At 52.4% G+C, this 17,124-nt stretch overlaps 4 non-coding genes across 4 annotated transcripts; 1 reads left to right on the top strand and 3 right to left on the bottom strand.

Moving 5' to 3' along the window:
• Positions 1 to 7,093: 7,093 nt before the first annotated feature.
• Positions 7,094 to 7,165, bottom strand: TRNAA-UGC. The gene has a single exon. It is a non-coding gene; the product is annotated as a tRNA-Ala (tRNA).
• A 1,543-nt stretch (positions 7,166 to 8,708) lies between these two features.
• Positions 8,709 to 8,780, bottom strand: TRNAE-UUC. Its single transcript has one exon. It is a non-coding gene; the product is annotated as a tRNA-Glu (tRNA).
• Positions 8,781 to 12,589: 3,809 nt separating this feature from the next.
• TRNAK-UUU lies at positions 12,590 to 12,662 on the top strand. Its single transcript has one exon. It is a non-coding gene; the product is annotated as a tRNA-Lys (tRNA).
• Positions 12,663 to 13,638: 976 nt separating this feature from the next.
• TRNAT-UGU lies at positions 13,639 to 13,712 on the bottom strand. The gene has a single exon. It is a non-coding gene; the product is annotated as a tRNA-Thr (tRNA).
• Positions 13,713 to 17,124: the final 3,412 nt, after the last annotated feature.

The raw sequence follows: 17,124 nt of genomic DNA, 5'->3' as shown, positions 1-17,124 counted from the left end.
TGCCGAGCTTAGCACAGACACCGGCTCAGCCTGGCAGGGACCAGCCCTGAGCCCTGACAATCAGCTTCCCTCCGCCTCCTGCTGCACAGCGAGGATCCCACGCGAGAGGCTTCGGGCCCAGTTTGTTCAGGAGCGTCCCAGGCTCCAGCTGTAAACTCTGCTGGTCAGTTCTAACCTTTGGCCACACGGGGGTGGCACTAACGGTCCCATCTAAACGCTGTTTGCGTTCGACCCTTTGGATCGCAGATTGTAACCCGCGGGCAGATCTCTGAGTGCAGCCAAATCCCTCCCCAAACTGGACATTGAAGCAGCAGCTCCCATTGGAAAGATCAGGATTTTTGCCTTTAAAAACAAGGGAAATGTCTCCAGCGAGAGACTGAAGAAGCTCAATTGATTTCATTGACTCCATGAATGTTCCTCTGTGTCCCCCTAGGAGTCATGCCCCACTTTTTGGGGACCACTGAACCCTACTCGCTAATCAGGGGCTAGTGATGCCAAAGCCCAGGGAAAGGGAGAACAAGTGTGGGGCCCCCAGCACTGGAGCCATGTGAAGGGGCTGCAGGAGAGGGGCAATGGCTGGTGGCCCAGGGAGTTAAGGGCAACGGGGGCACAGGAGGGGGCAGGAGTTAGGGGTGAAGGAGGTGCAAGGGTTGGGAGTGCAGGAGCTAGCGGTAAAGGGGGAGTGGGGATCATCCAGGGGCAATGGGGAAGTGCCAAAGTACAAGCTTTGCCCAGGGCACCATTTCCCCTAATGCTGGTCTGAGCAAACAATTGGAAATGACCCTTCAGTGAGACCAGAACCATCGTGTAGAAAAGCCCCTTTGTTAAGTGGTGGTGGCTGAGGGCTTAGGGAGAGGGGTTACAAAGCAACAGGCGTCTTTCTGTGGAGGTTTGATTCTTGCCTGCTAGGCAAGGCTGGTGTGTGGTGTCTCCATGGCTGAACTTTCAGTGTCTGATCTGCCACAGGGAGCCAAGTCTAGACATATTCAGAGGCTCTATGCCAGGGTTTCTCAAACTTCCTTTCCCTTCTGCCAAAAAGAAAAAACCAACCTTACTACATGACCCTAGAAAGATGCACCAATCCCCTCTACACTGAGCACAGGCGGAGGAGACAAAGCCTGAGCCCTGCCCCAGTTAGGGAAGGGCAAAACCAGAGCTTGAGGGATTCAGTGGTGGGGCTCAGACTTTTGGTTTCAGCCCCAGGCACCAACAAGTCTAATGCCAGCCCTGGTGACCCCATTAAAACAGGGTTATGACCCACTTTGGGGTCCTGACTCTCAGTTTGAGAACCACTGTTCTATGCTGGTGGGAGAGAGTTTTCCTGGGGGTGTAGTTAATCCACTTCCCAAGAGGTGGCAGCTATGTCAGTGGGAGAAACTATATCGGTGGGTGCACAAGCTGTGGTGTTTGCCACATTTAAGAAGTTTAATCAAACCCCATTTTTAAAACCACCTGTGGTCTGGGAATTGCAAAGGAGCTCGAGGAATCAGGGTTTGTCCTTCAAAGTCCTGGACATCACGATTCCACACTCTTAGTGTCATTGGGATCTTGCTCAGTGTTAGAGTGCTTGACTGCAGTTCAAATAGTTCCCAGTTCAAACCCCCGTGTTCTCTTATAACCCTCTTTCTTTTTTTAAAAAAAAGGAAAACATTTTCATTTCCATTCTCCATTATGTTCAGGGGCTCCTCTATACAGGAGTGCTTGATATCAATGTAAACACTCAACATTTCGCTGTCCAAATGCATAAAAACCTAGCAAAGCTGTCCATCAGCTGAAATCAGTTCCAGTCCTCTAAGTGTCTAGTTTATGTTTTCATCAGTTAAACAAAGGTATCATACGAATGTACATTTGCAGATCCCTCTTCTCCAGGAGCTATGCTGTGCAGAAGAACAAGAGCCACATCCAGCTGCAGTTCAGGAGTCTGATGACCAAAGAGCCACAAAGTGTTCTGAGGGCTGGAGAAAAATGCCTTCTAGGGAGCTATTGAACGAGCTCAACCTGTTTAGCTTATCAAAAGAAGATTGAAAGGTGACTTCATTGAAGTGTTGAAGGGCCTTAATGGAGACAAAAGATTGGGTATTAAAGGGCTCTTTAATCTAGCAGAGAAAGGCATAACAAGACCCAATGGCTGGAAGGTGAAAAGAGACAAATTCATATTAGAAATAAGACACAAATATTCAACAGCGAGGATGATTCACCACAGGAACAAGCTACCAAGGAAAGTGATGGATTCACCATCTCCTGATGTCATTTAATGAAGACTAGATGCTTTTCTGGAATGTGTTTGCCCCAAAGGTAGCTATTGTGTCATACAGGAGGCCTGTGATATGCAGGGGGTCAGATTAGATGCTCTAATGGTCTCTTCTGGCCATAAAGTCGACTAATTTCTGAAAAACTGAGTGTAGCATTGGGAGCAGCGTCTGATGTTTTCCTGTCTAGCCGGCTTGCTTCCTAGAACGAACGCTCCTTGAGTGGGGTGATCCACAGGGAGTAGCTCAAACCTCCAAAGTGCCTGGGCAGGGGCAGGACATTAGCACAGCAAGGGAGGGGTGTGGCAGTGACATCACAAAGGCCTTTTGCAGGACCTCAGACTATTGGTCAAAGGTGGTGGGGAGGTGGTGACCTCACAGAGAGATGCTGACATCAGCCAGGCAGGACAGGGGCGAGGGGCCAGGGAAACCTCAGAGACCCCTGTGGCTTTGCTTCAGCAAGTCTCCTTCTCCAGGTCTCTCTCTGAGGACTGAGAGAGTATTCGGGTTCAGGTACGTGAGCGCCAGGAGGAACCTCTTTTGAGTTTTCTCCTTCCCTTTTCCTGATTTTACTAGAAAACAGCCGTCCCTGTTTAGAAGGTAAGAGCCTCCTCGAGGTTTGAAACCTGTTCAGTCTGATCCATCTGGTGACCGTTGAATTCTAGGCATGGAAAACACGAGCTTAAGGAGGCAGAATTTTATTGCGCACCTGGGATTTTGTCCCTTAGAATCACTGGGTCATTAGGGTTTGTCCTTTTGGTTTCACCTTTTCCTCCATCCATCCCTTCCTCCTTTCTCTTTGTCTCTTTCTTCTTTTGTCCTTTCTCCTGTTCCCCTCCCAACACCAGGAGGGGTGTGCATATGTGTCTCAGGGGAGTTCTCGGCAGCTCCCACTGTGGGAGGTCCACCTGAAAGTGTGGGGCTGAAATAGTGCTCAGGCAGTGATCCCCACCGGTGACCTGGGCCATCCTTTGGGCGAGAACCCTCAGCCTCCCGTCCTCAGTCTCTACCCTGATTGGCTGAGCAGGGGGTTATTGACAGGGAGGTGACTCAGGTCCTTGTTGTTCTCTTTTAAGCCCAAGGAAATATGTCATAACCAGTCATATGTTTGATGGATTTTGCTGCTTGTCTGCATTAATTGTCTCTGAGCAGTGTAGGAATGTTACACTTCCTAAGCGCTAAGGGGGTTGGAATGCCGCCCCCGGATTTAGAGCGGCTGAAGTGATTCCCACACCCCCACACTCCCGATCAGGAGACACATAGATAAAGCGCCGACCAGGTGCATATTTCTGGAGTACACAGGGCATAAGGCACCAATCAGGGGAGGGGGCGAAGTAGTTGGATTATGTTAGCACATGCGCATAACAGAATGATTTATGTAACCATTATAATAAAAGACGTGGAAAACCCCCGCTTGGGGCGCTCCACGGGAACAGACTGACTGACTCGGCTCCGTCATTACTACAGAGTAGTTCATGATTCTCTCTAACATTGCAGTTCTCCTCAAATACTTTCTGAATATTTATTGTGCACTGTTGTTGGTCTGGAGCTCATCTGAGAGCACTTTATTCAGGTCATTCAGTGTCTGAAATTCAAGATCCGATGGTTAGTTTGAAAATCAGGGCTCTTGGGTCCTATTCCCAACTCTGCCACTGGCTGGCTGTGTGACATAAGACAAGTCAATTCTCCTTTCTCAGCCTTAGCTTCTTCCTCTTTCAAGTAGGGATAATAATGATCCGCTCCTACCTACCTCACGGTGGGTGGGGATCCATTGGAGAGTGTCACTAGGAGTAGTGTGTAATATGAGGTGTCCTATCACATTTACTCCGAGCAGATTATGACATAATAGAATAGCTGAAATAGTCTATTTGATTTGTATTTTTTTATTTTGAAATTGTTAAGAGCAGCAACGACTTAGCTCAGACTGAAGCATCTTATCTAATGTTTGAGATCTAAGTGTCTCCTCTTTGTGTGCGACGAGACAATTTAACACACTGTGACAAACAGGAGATGCTTTTGTTTTGCAACAAAATCTTTTTGCAAAGAACTTTCATCTCACTTGTTTTGATTTCGAGAAACAAACTGGTTTAGTCTGAAGGGGATTTTCTGACAGAAATGGTTTCAATGAAATTTCCCCACCATCTCGATTCCTGGGCTCTATCCCTTTCTCTGGGTTTTTTTGTCCATTAGAACAGGAGTCAGGACTGTTGGCTTCTCTTTCTGGCTCTGCCACCACCTTGCTGTGTAGGCCCTTGGGAAGGTCACTTCCCTTCTTTGTACTTCAGGCGTCTCCCCATCTGTCCAATGAGAACAGGGACAGTTCTCGAACTCTGGGCAGTCATTTTCAGCCGGGCCCCAGCAGGGATAACTAAAAATGTATATAGATATATATATGTATATATAAAAAAGACTTTCATTCCTTAGGAACCAGTTCCCTATAAAAAGTTCTGATTTAAGGGATGTGCCACAGTATGTATTTTTTGTACCAATAGCGTTACCATGCGTCCGTATTTTCCCAGGAGGAATTTTTAATTTTTTAAATTTTAAAAATTCCTCCCAGACAGTGATTTAAGAACCAAAAAGCCTGACATGTCCAGGAAAATACGTGTGTATGTTAACCCTACCTAAAGTTCTTTTTTAAAAAGATGGGCCTGAACTAGAAACAAATTCCATTTTACATGTGTGGGTCCCTGCCACTCCCTGGGGCTGTGCTAGGGTTTCCAGATGTCCTGATTTTATAGGGACAGTCCCAATTTTTGGGACTTTTTCTTATATAGGATCCTAATAACCCCCACCCCCGTCCTGATTTTTCACACTTGCTGTCTGGTCACCTTAGGGTGTGCACATGTGTGGGTTCCAGCTGCTCCCTGCCCCCCTCATTGAAACAGGTGAGCAGGGTTACTGCCCTGGGAACTGCAGGGCACCAGTGGACATGGGGCTGGCTGGAGGCAGGGCAGGGGCTGACTGGAGGTAGGGTCTGGCGGCAGGCAGAGCAAGGGGTGCGGGGCTGGCTGGAGACGGGGTGTGCGGGACTGGCTGGCTTCAGGCAGGGGGGTGCAGCAGGGGTTGGCTGGAGACAGGGCAGGGGGTGCGGGGCTGGCTGCAGGCAGGGCAGGAGGTGCAGGGCCGGTGGTGTAGGGCTGGTGCGGGCAGGGGGGTGTGGGGAGCTGGCTGGCTTCAGGCAGGGCCGCAGGGGGTACGACAGGGGTTGGCTGGAGACAGGGTGCAGGGCTGGCTGCAGGGGGTGTGGGGCTGGTGCAGGCAGGGTGTGCAGCAGGGGCTGGCTGTGGGCAGGGGGTGTGGGGCTGGCTGGAGGCAGGGTAGGGGGTGCAGGGCTGGCTGGAGATGGGCTGGCTGCGGGCAGGGGGTGTGGGGCTGGCTGGAGGCGGGGGCTGGTGCAGGCAGGGCAGGGTGTGAGGGGCTGGAGGCAGGGCAGGGGGTACAGGGCTGGCTGGAGATGGGCTGGCTGTGGGCAGGAGGTGTGGGGCTGGCTGGAGGCAGGGGCTGGTGCAGGCAGGGCAGGGGGTGCAGGGCTGGCTGGAGATGGGCTGGCTGTGGGCAGGGGGTGTGGGGCTGGCTGGAGGCAGGGGCTGGTGCAGGCAGGGCAGGGGGTGAGGGGCTGGAGGCAGGGCAGGGGGTGCGGGTACAGGGGGTACAGCCCACCCTGTACGGTAAGTGCCCCCTCCCCCCTCAGCACCGGGGTAGCAGCAGCAGCCCGGGGCTTGGGGGCTATTTAAATGGCCCGGGGCTCCCCTGCTTCCACCGCCCCGGCCCTGTAAATAGCTGAGGGAGCCCTGGGGAAGCAGTGGGGCTCTGGGGGCTATTTAAAGGGCCGGGGCGGTAGAAGCAATGGGAACCCTGGACTTTTTAAATAGCCCCCAGCGCCCCACAGCCCTACCCCAGCCCTACCCCAGCCCCTGCTGGGAGCCCCAGGCCCTTTAAATTGCCCCCTGGGGAAGCCGGGCCACCCTGGTACAGCGCACCAGCTCTTGCCAGTACGCAGTACCAGGGCTTGGGCACGGGGCCCTCTTAGGGGTGGGGCCCGATTCAGGGGAATCAGGAGAATCGGCCTAAAGCTGGTCCTGTGTGGGGGTGGGGTGGGGCAGGACTTGGTCCCATTCTGGGCACCACCAAAAATTATACAAACCTGCCGCCCCGTCCAGCCCAACCTTCTGCTGATGCACCTCAGCCCACACCCATGCAGGGTTTGAAGCTTCCATTGCTTAAATTCCAGGACACTGAGGGATTTCAGCTCCCCTTTGCCCACAGGGAGCTTTCACCCCACTCCCAGCCAGGTTCTTGTCCATGGGATCACTGTAGGGGGGCTGGGTCCCTCTGTGTCTTTTCTCTCTCTGTGACAGGCCAGGGTGCAATAACTGGGGCATCTGAGCACCCAGGACCTTCTGTGGGGCTGCCATTCCCCTTCCCCTTCTGTGGTCTCATCTGTCATTGACTCCAGCCTTTTTTCTGTCCATCGTCAGCACCATCCCAAGCCAGCTGCACTCGCCTCAGAAAGACAGTGTCCCCTGGTGGGTGTAAATCACTGACCTCTCTCCTCCCTGAGCACTGACTGCCCCTCTGTTTCCTTGCCTCTCAGTCTGTGCAGATGGGACCTTTCCCTCCAGTGCTGGAGGATTCACCCTTCTCATCTACCCTTGTCCCAAGCAGCACAGCGGGTGGGAATCTTACATGTACCGAGGTGACTTAGGAGCAGAAACCCCCCCAGACCTTCCATGCAATTGGCACTTGCCCCTCACTGAGCAGGATTGAAACTCCTGCAGGGAGACTGCTGGGCCACATGCCAGCTGGGCATGAGCAAAGCAGCAGGGTGAAAAAAAAGAGCTTGGAGATGCTGGGGATTTAACCCAGGGCCTCATACATGCAAAGCATGTGCTCTACCGCTGAGCTACATCCCCAGATGGGTTGGAGGTTACATTCAGAGCTGTCCTATTACTAGAGCATCCAGTGGCCTAACAGTAGCATGGGGGACACATTCCCTGCTCTGAGGGCCAAACCTGCGGTCCTTGAGGCTGCTGGTTCTTAGGGGTCACTTTGCAGCAGGGCCAGATTCTATGTGTGGGGCAGAGAGAGTGGGTGCCCTGGACTCAGGGTGCAGAGATACACTCAGCCCTCTCCCCTGCATTGGGTGGGGGGTGCTGCCACCCCCTGCTGGAATGTAATGGGAGGGGAGGGGCTGCTGGTGGCAGCAGTGCTGTGGGAAGCTCCAGGTGTTTCTAGGATCAGCTCTTTCTACCTGCCTGTGAAGTCCAGCTTTCCCCAGCACATTCACTGCGCTGCAATTGGGTCACTGTTTCCATGGCTGAGCAGCAAAGAATCACTCCCAGTTTCCCTTCTATCTGCGGCAGGATTAGCCTGTGTTGGTGATTAATGAGGTGGCTCTTGTTGTAAATTGTTATTCATTCCCCACCTTGACAATTCACACCGTCCCTTTCCCATGCAGATTCCCAGCACCTCAGCCCTGGTCTACACACAGCCCCTGGTTCGAACTAGGGTACGCGAATTCAGCTACGTGAATAACGTAGCTGAATTCGAACTACCCTAGTTCGAATGACTTACCCGTCCAGACGCCGCGGAAGCGAACTCCGCGGCTCCAAGGTCGACTCCGGCAACTCCTCCTGCTGCGGTGGAGTACCGGAGTCGACCGCGGCGCTTCCGGAGTTCGAACTATCGTGTCTAGATCAGACGCGATAGTTCGAACTCCGAGAAGTCGAACTCGCCGCGTCAACCCGGCGGGTAAGTATAGACGTGGCCTCAGTGATCCTGGTAGCAGGAGTTGGGGCCTGAGACTTTCAGGGTCCTTTTTCCCCTCCACCTGGAGTGAACGCAGCTTTTCCCCCATCCCAGACAATCCATGAAATAACAACAGGGGCATAAAAAAAGAGGGGAGGGAACATCTCATGGCCAGGGCTGGATGTGCCCAGGGCCCCCAACTCATCCATTGTTTCCCTGGAATTTGGCCCCCTGCTTTGCACAAGGGACAGAGAAAGATCTTGCTGTTCCTGTGTCTGTGCAAGGAAAATTGTGCTTTCCTAGGAAAGAGAGGCGGGAAATGGCCCCATGGTGGGACAATATCCTCAGGATTAAGACCTAAGGATTTAGGCTGAGAATTGATAACTGCACTTATCTGGGATTTAACAAATTATCTTCCACGGAGCAGGGCCAGATCCAGTGTTTTTGCCACCCCAAGTGGAAAAAAAAATAAAAAAGCTGCAGCTCTACCTCTGCTGCTTTTGGCCTCAAGTCCTTCGCTCTGAGAGGGACGAATTGCTGCTGAAGCCTCCCCTTTCCATTGACTGCCCCAGGGACCTGCTTGCTGCACTGGTGCCTGGAACCAGCCCTGCCATGGAGACACTGGGAAGAAAGGGGAATCAGGAAAATACCATGGATTTGTTTATGTTGTAAGTGAAAAACTGAAGCAGTTTTGGTTTAAAGTCACTTTTCCCTGACTGGGAATTGAACCCAGCCCGTGGCAGTGAAAATGCCAAATCCTAACCACTAGACCACCAGAGAGGTGATGATGTTGTTTTTCTTCTCACTTATGTTACACTTTCTTAGGCTACTTTCTAGCCAATTTCTGAAGCTGCTCCATTGTCCATTCCCTGAGGGGCTAAGAGCAGAGAACCCCTGTGCTCAGGGTCACAACCTCAGCCCAGCCCAAGCCACTGAAAAAAACTCAAATCATGCTTCAGCTTCCTCCAGCAGGATCACAGAGACACACAAAGAAAACCCAGCAGGAACAATCCTCCTCTGCCTTCATTTACCCCATCGCAACCCTCTCAGCAGCCGACTCTTGCGGGAAGGACACTGAGCTGATACGAGCCCTGACATAGAGACCAAGGGAGGGGTGTTGCTCCCCCTGGGTGTGAGCTGATCACAGTCTGACTCTGTGTAACGGGGCTCTGAGCTTTGCCATCTTGTGACTTCTGTGTCCTCAACAAGCAGCCACAGTGCTGACCCCTCCAGATCCTTCTGCTGGGAGCATGGGGATTACACAACAGCTGCCAGCCCTTTTTTCCTTTCCTTGTCCTCCTCGGCTTCCCCAGACCTTCCCCACAGATGGTTCTATCAGGCGCTGGAGGGATCTAAGGACCTGCAGGTTTCCCTCACCCACCTCTTAAGGAAAACAGTGATTCCCTTTCTGACACTCCTGGGCCTGGGCTTCTTTTGAGTTTTTCCCCAGGGGGCCTGATTCCCTGTGAAAATGTGTGTGTGGCACCAGCTTGTTTGCCCCATCTCTGGGAGCTGAGAAACTTTTTCAGACTCTCCCCCACTAGATGAGTCCAACAGCACCTCCCTCTGGTGGTAGGAGAATCCTAAATTCCACCCTCCCACCCTGGTTACTCTGACCAGCTGATGGCGGCAGCATCTAAATCAACCCCAGCTCTCTGGTCTAGAAAGCAGCATCTAACCAGCCTTGTGACAGCTCCGGTTTGCTCACTGGAGACATAACGAACCAGGAAAGAAGGCAAATGTCAGACAGGGAACCTCAGCTCACAAATAAACACCCTCAGGCTCCTTCTACACTGCGACTATTCGAATCTCCACCATATCATTGCAATAGGAGGGGTCAGGATTTCTCTGGGGCACTGAAATGTTTCAGGGGATTGGTGTGTGAACTCAGCCTTGCATTCCATCCCTGATGTTTCATGGACTAACAACAGCAGCAGAAAGAAAGAGCTGAGCCAATATCTCACTGTCAGAGGTGAAGGTGCCCATGTCCCCTCTGTCTGACCATCGCCATTGCAGGAGAGAAGGTTTCAATACAATTGAATGCACTGGCTCAGACAAGAGACACAGGGAGGTTTTGCTGTTCATGGATCTGTGCAAAGGAAATTGTGTCTCTGTGTGAAATTTAGGCGGGAAATGAAACGTCCACATGGTGGCCCTAAGGAATGTGGGTGATGGACTCTGGCTGAGAAATGATTTAACAGGAATTTGTATCAATGTATTGCACTGATTAAAATCTATGGCTGTAAGGTGCCACTGTTGTTAGTACTTGAACCTGCAGGGAGAAACCCGAGTGGGTGTCAAGTCCATTACCTTAACGAGGCGTAGTTGAATATTTTGTCAAGATCCAAATTTCTTGGTCAAGGTCTAGTCAATGTCTAGATGCCAGAGAAAATAATACACTGATGATAATAAGAAGAATATAGAAAGATTTTGCAGTCACTATAGGCATAACTATGATGATTGTTTCGTGTTTCACTCTTTATATCTGACACCATCACTGCCTTTCCCTTTAGTCTTGTAGTTTACCAAGGGTAAAACTAAACATCTCTTCAGATACAAGGGAGTGTTTGTGTTCATTCCTGTTAGCTACACAGGGGCTTGATGTAGCTGCTTTCAATCCTCCAGCTCCGCCGGGATAAGTAGCATTTCAAGCTGCCACTGAACAGAAGAAGGGAGATCATTTTTTGATAGATTATGCCTCCTCTTAAAGGTGTTTGTCTGGCTGGCAGTCCTGGTTCCCAGGTCTCTCCTGAGGGAAGAAAGTTTCTGTGCAAAATACTAAAACTTTTAAGAAGAGAGGAGGGAAAGGCGATGGCCACATGATGGGGCCAGTATGTACCACAATATGGTTCTTTTATGTGGGATGACTCTGAACACTGACTGATCTCCACTCCCTTGTGTTTGAAGAGATGTTTAGTTTTGCACTTGGGAACCTGTAAGGCTGAAGCAATTTTATGGATGGTGACACTACGATTGAAGGGTTATTTCATGTTGTAGAAATTGTTAAAAACACTTAGCTTAAACTGGAACTGCCTGTTATTAAAGGCTGGTTTCCCCACGCCAGTTCCATAAACTCTGCTAGAAACACCCTGGCTTCTCTCCTGCCTCGGTGGGAACTGGAGGGAATCGTCCCCTGCTGCCCTTGGCTCCAGGCTGGTTTTTCTGGGGAGGGGACGTGGAATTGATTTGTTCGCTGTTGAGAAGGGAGCCAGGCCAGTTCTCAGGGAACGAGAACTCCCAGCATCTGCCCAGCCCAGCCCAGGCTGCTGCCCTGTCCCAGCCTCTGTTCCCCTGGGGGCCCTGCATGTTTGACTCTAGAGCAGGCCGGGAGCAGCAGCTGAGGCAGAGGACAGCCTGGGCCGGGCAGGTGCTAGGAGCAGAGCACCAGAGGCCTCTACTGGCTCCCTCCTCAGCAGCAAACAATCAGTCCCCACCCGCACCCCGGGACAGCAGCCTGGAGCCAAGGGCAGTGCCCAGTGGGGGTTTCTCTTTTTCCTCTTCCTGGGGTGAGCAGGGACCTGGGGGTGTTTCTAGCAGGGCAGTTGGAACTGAATTGGGGAACCAGCTTTTAATAACAGGCAGCTCAAGTTCAGACTAATTTTGTTACAATTTTCTTTATAATGTAAAATAATTCAAAAGTAAACGGGCAGGAATTATTGTAACTCTTTTCTCCCGGGCATAGAAAGAAACGGCTTTTTGGCTTTTCATGATACGGGAGTCAGGTTCGTTCACTGTTCAGAAGCAACATGCTCAGAAGCCTGTTGTGTTTCATTTCTTAGGTTCTGCTGCCGTCATGTAGCCATTTCCTTCCCCTCCTTTCTGTCCAAAGCGCAGAGCCCAGTTCCTCCAGGGGGAGAAGGACGTCTTTCTTCTTTCCTTCCTCAACAGCCCCCTTCCCTGGAGAGCCCTTTGCTGGGGTCTGGGTGGGGAACAGCCATTTCTGAGGATTAATTTCACACCATATTTGGTGTTGATATATAGATTTTACAGCCAGACTAGATCACTAGGTACCTCTGCTCTGACCGGAGTCATAACAGAGTCCAGACTCCTACATCCACCCCAAGATATTCTGGCTGAAAGAGGAGGGTTCATTCAGAAAGTCATCGTGTTTGGATGTAAAGGTGGGAAATGATGGGGAAATTGGACCCTCTTTCAAGTTTAAATGTTGTAACTTCTACATCTAGACCGGAGTGGCCAACCTGAGCCAATGTAACTGCCAAACGTGCACCTTTGTATGCAACTGCTGAGTCAGTTGTGAACCTTGCTACCATTATCATTATCCCTTTGAAAGAATGATGGTGATGGACACTTGGCTGTATACCCCAGAGTGCTCTGGACATCTACATGTTGCATTAGCCAATCCAACCATTCGGCACTTGCAGATGGGCACCTCTGTATTGTGCCTGAGACTTGTAGAGCTATGAAAGGCTGGTAGATGCCGATATTTTCTCGTCTTTTTAACCTGCACTAATACCAGGCCAGGCCAGGGCTGGGAAGAGAGAGAGAGCAGCATGTTTCCCCTATTGTTTCCTGCTCGCTTTTTCTTGACTAGCTTCACCTCTGCACCAATTGGTGCTTTTCCTATGCGAGCCTGGCTAGCTCAGTTGGCAGAGCATCAGACTTTTAATCTGAGGGTCCAGGGTTCAAGTCCCTGGTCAGATGATAAACTTCTCACTACGATTGTAAAAATCTGACTTTCTGGAGTCTTCTTTGGTGTTACTCTTTCTACTCAGGATTTTCCTTTCCTAAGAAGGGCCTTTGTGTGGGGGGGATTGAAGGAGCAACTTCTTGACATCCCCTTTGTCCTCACAGGCTGGAGGAATAAAGGCCTCTGGGCATAGAGCATGTTCCTCCCCTGCACACACAAACACACAGAATATCCCTAAGGAATTAGAATCACCTGTTGCCTTCCCCTGTCCTGCTGGATCCTCAAATGAAGATGCTCTTCAGCCTAAACCCATGTCCTCTCTACTCCCAGTGCCCCTCAGACCCAACCCACAGGCCCCTTCTCATCACGCTGCTCCTCAATCCCAACCCACAGCCCCCTCCTATTCCCAGTGCCCCTCAGTCCCAACCCACAGGCCTCTTCTCCTCACGCTGCTCCTCAATCCCAACCCACGGCTCCCTCCTTCCCTCCAGCAGCAGGTGCTTCAGACCCCCTCAGGAAGATTTTCTTGCAAGGTTTCGTGTAGGAGTCTGCATGTGGATTTTACGGTATGTTGGAAATAGGTTGGGTTGCTTGCTGAAATGATCACTTGTGGCTGGTGTTGGATTCCCAGTCTTCTTATTATTGGATCAGGAGAAACAAAGGGTTGTTATCCTTGATGTGTGAATCAAGGACTCAACCCTGGCTGTAAACTAAATGAGCTGCCCACAGATTCTGGCAGCCACAATGAGCATTTGGTGCGAGAGCTCAGACCTGTCCCTGTCCCACAGGGAGGGGACCACCTGCAAGGGGCTTGGACCACTGACCTATCAGCTCTTAACTCCCAAACAATCAGTAAATCTATTATCAGTGCCTGTGAGTGTAATTTAAATCATAAGAAAAACCACACTGGGCTGGACCAAAGGTCCATCTAGCTCTGAATCTTGTCTTCTGGCAGTAGCCAATACCAGGTGCTCTAAAAGGATCTCAACAAGGCACCACTGGGAGTTGAACCCAGCATCTCCTGTTTACAAAACAGGTACTTTAACCAGCTAAACCATGGTGCCTGCTTGTGATTAAGATACAGTGTCTGCTCACACCTGCCTCTTTGCATCCCCACCTGAGCCTGACAAGCTTTGCTTGTGTTTGGATTCTGCAAAGCAGAGGAGCAGGTGACATTTTCCTTGCAAGCTGTGTGTGTGTGTGAGAATCTTTGGCCAGGTCTGCACTACAAAGTTATTTCAGCAGAATTATATTGCTCAGATGTGTGAAAAACACACTATGCTTCCTCAGTTAGCAGCTTGTGGCTGGTGCACACACTGCAATGCCACGTCTGGCGACAAAACTGCCCTGTTTTGCTGACAAAATAAAACCACTTTGATGAGCGGTCTAGAGCTTTTTGCAGCAAACTTAAAGTGAGAGTGTCAATGTAGACGCTGCTGTTCATTATATCACCATAACTGCCCTCTTCCAGTATCCCACAATGCCCTCTGTGAACTCGTCTGCCCTGCATTCCTGCTACAGAGCCATGGGCCCCTCCCCTTTCATCACTCTGGGAAGTTCTGACAGCTGAGCCTGCTGCTCTGCTCCAGCAGCCAGGAGCAAATCACTGCCGTGGATGCTGCTCTCTCCCGCACTGCGAACACAGAGCAGGGTGGTGGGAACTTCCTTACATGGGGGGGCACCAGCATCCGAACTGTGACACTCCCCAGGACACCCCTTCCCTCGAGGAGGCTCTTACCTTCTAAACAGGGACGTCTGTTTTCTAGTAAAATCACGAAAAGGGAAGGAGAAAACTCGAAAGGTTCCTCCTGGCGCTCACATCCGTGAACCCGAATACTCTCTCAGTCCTCAAAGAGAGACCTGAAGAAGGAGACTTGCTGAAGCAAAGCCACAGGGGTCTCTGAGGTTTCCCTGGCCTCTCGCCCCTCTCCTGCCTGGCTGATGTCAGCATCTCTCTGTGAGGTCACCACCTCCCCACCACCTTTGACCAATAGTCTGAGGTCCTGCAAAAGGCCTTTGTGATGTCACTGCCTGTCACGGACTCACAGATCGTGCCCACTCTTGGCCCTGTGCGGTCCATGGGGGGTGCCCCTTTCAGTGCGACAGCCCTTCTCGGGGGTCCACTCTCTCTCGGGGTCAGGCCCCTCCACCTCCTGGAGCCGCACCTCTCTGAGCCTTAGCACGTCTGTCTCTCGCCGTGGGCCCCCTCAGGGAGTCCACGCGCTCGGGACCTCCTGGGCCTCCTCACCCCCGAAGGGGTTGATGCCCCCTGTTCTCTAGACCGGAGTGACTCTCAGCCAGCATAAAACAGGAGGGTTTATTGAGAGTTGAACACAGCACAAGAAACTCTCAGGGCCTCAGGCCTGGCCTCCCTTAGCACAGCACATCCCAGTCCCCCTGCAGCCAGGTGGGCTCTGCCTACTTCCCCTCACCAGCCCAGAGCCCCCCTGCTTCCCAGCTGGGCCTCCGATATCCCGGGCCCCAGGCCCCACCTCTGTCCATTGTCTTTTCTCCAGGTAAACAGGGTTGCCTGGGCCTCCTCTCCTCTCCGCCCTCCTCTGGCTGGAACAGGTTGGTCACGGGGTCCTCTCCCCGCAGCCCATTGTCCTCTCACTGGCCAGAACTGGCTGTGACTCCTGAGCTGGGTCTCCGGGTCACCAGGTCACCAGTCGCTGGGGTCTCCATCCACCATGGCCATCAGCCAGGGTCCCAAGTCCCTCTCCGATCCTCTGTAACAACAAACTCCCTTTCCCTTCACCTCGTTAAACCAGTAACACCCGGGGACACTGAGTCCCACTCCCTGTGCATGCAAACCACTGGAAAACACAGAAAACCCTAAGAAAATCCCCCACTTCGTCACAGAGCCCAGCACACCTCTCCTCCTCTGGGCACCTAGAGCAGAGGCGGCTGGTACTGACGGCTCCAAGGGAAGGCTTAAAAGCCACAGAGCAGCCGAGGGCAGGGCAAGAGGAGGGCAGGACCATGCCTATGTGTGGCCAGCAGACAGGCACAAAAACACCCAGCCAGGCTGCTCCCTGCCATGCCAAACCCCACTGAAGGCCACCCACAGACCAGCATGCGGGGCGGCTGCTGATGCTCTGTGGCCATTATCGAAGATGGTAGGAAAGCAGGGCCAGCCCCCCGGTGGCGCCTCTTACCGTTCCCACTCTCTGTGCTCACTTTGGCAGTGGGGCAGGAGATTTTACCCCAGCTGGCGAGAAGCAGAGAAACACCCAGGCTCCCAAGGTGCTATGTAGCAACCCCCTCAAGCACAGGGACAGGCGCACACTTGGAAGAGGGAAACTGCTCCACACGGTAGCCCGGGCAGCCGCCCATTTTCTCTGGCAAGTGAGGAAGGGCAAAGGCGAGACTGGAAGCACCTGGGGCTCATGCCCCAGCCTTTGTGACACCTACCCCCCAACTCCTTCCCGGGGCTCTAGCTGAAGCCAGAGCATTGGCCTGAGCGGCCAAGAAGAGGTTCCAGCCCTGAAGGGAGCAGGACGTTCAGCACAAAGGTAAAATTGCACAAGCACAACGGGACTCGAACCCTCAATCGCCTGATCAGAAGTCAGGCGCCTTATCCATTAGGCCACATGGTCACACAGTAAAAAAAAAGCCCTCCAAGCACTTCTTTGGAAAAGGCCGACACTGACGCATCCGACGAAGTGGGGATTCACCCACGAAAGCTCATGCTCCAGTACGTCTGTTAGTCTATAAGGTGCCACACGACTCTTTGCTGCTTTTGCAGACACTGTGTTTCTCAGGTCAGCTACTGAGGGGGGCTGAGACTCTCTGGGCACAAGAAGTCGAGTTCCCAGTGAGATGTGAGACTTAATTCTCTGGAGCCAGGTGCAGGGCTTTGGCAGGGAGGCTCAGGCATGGGGGATTGGGGTGCAGCGGACGGACCGGCTGTCTAGGTGCAGAGATTTAGTCTCCCTGAGGAGGAGGAGGAGGAATCCTGCTGACAGGCAGTGGCCAGGGCCGGTGCAACCACTAGGCGAACTAGTCAGCCGCCCAGGGTGCCAAGTGGTTGGGGGCAGGGCCGGCTTTAGGCCAATTCCACCAATTCCCCCGAATCGGGCCCCGCGCCTAAGAGGGCCCCGCGCCCAGTGAGAATCCTTTCCCTGGCTAGAGGCGCCTTTTTAATTTTTACTCACCTGGCGGCGCTCCGGGTCTTTGTCGGCACTTTGGCGCTGAGTCCTTCGCTTGCTCTGGGTCTTCGGCGGCGGGTCCTTCAGTGCCACCGAACACACCTGGAACGAGTGAAGGACCCGCCGCTGAAGTGCTGCCGAAGAGTCGGAGTGCCGCCCAGTGAGTACAAGCCCCATGTGGTTTTTTTACATTTTTTTTTTAATAGTCATCCCTCCCGAGGCCCCGTCGAAACTGTTCGAATTGGGCCCCGCACTGTCTAGGTGCAGAGATTTAGTCTCCCTGAGGAGGAGGAGGGGGAATCCTGCTGACAGGCAGTGGCCAGGG

Source organism: Mauremys mutica, unplaced genomic scaffold (genome assembly GCF_020497125.1).
Source record: "Mauremys mutica isolate MM-2020 ecotype Southern unplaced genomic scaffold, ASM2049712v1 Super-Scaffold_100340, whole genome shotgun sequence".
NCBI classification, from domain to species: Eukaryota; Metazoa; Chordata; order Testudines; family Geoemydidae; genus Mauremys; species Mauremys mutica.
Note: the sequence above shows the minus strand (reverse complement) of the source record. Positions and strands in the feature narration are given on the sequence as shown.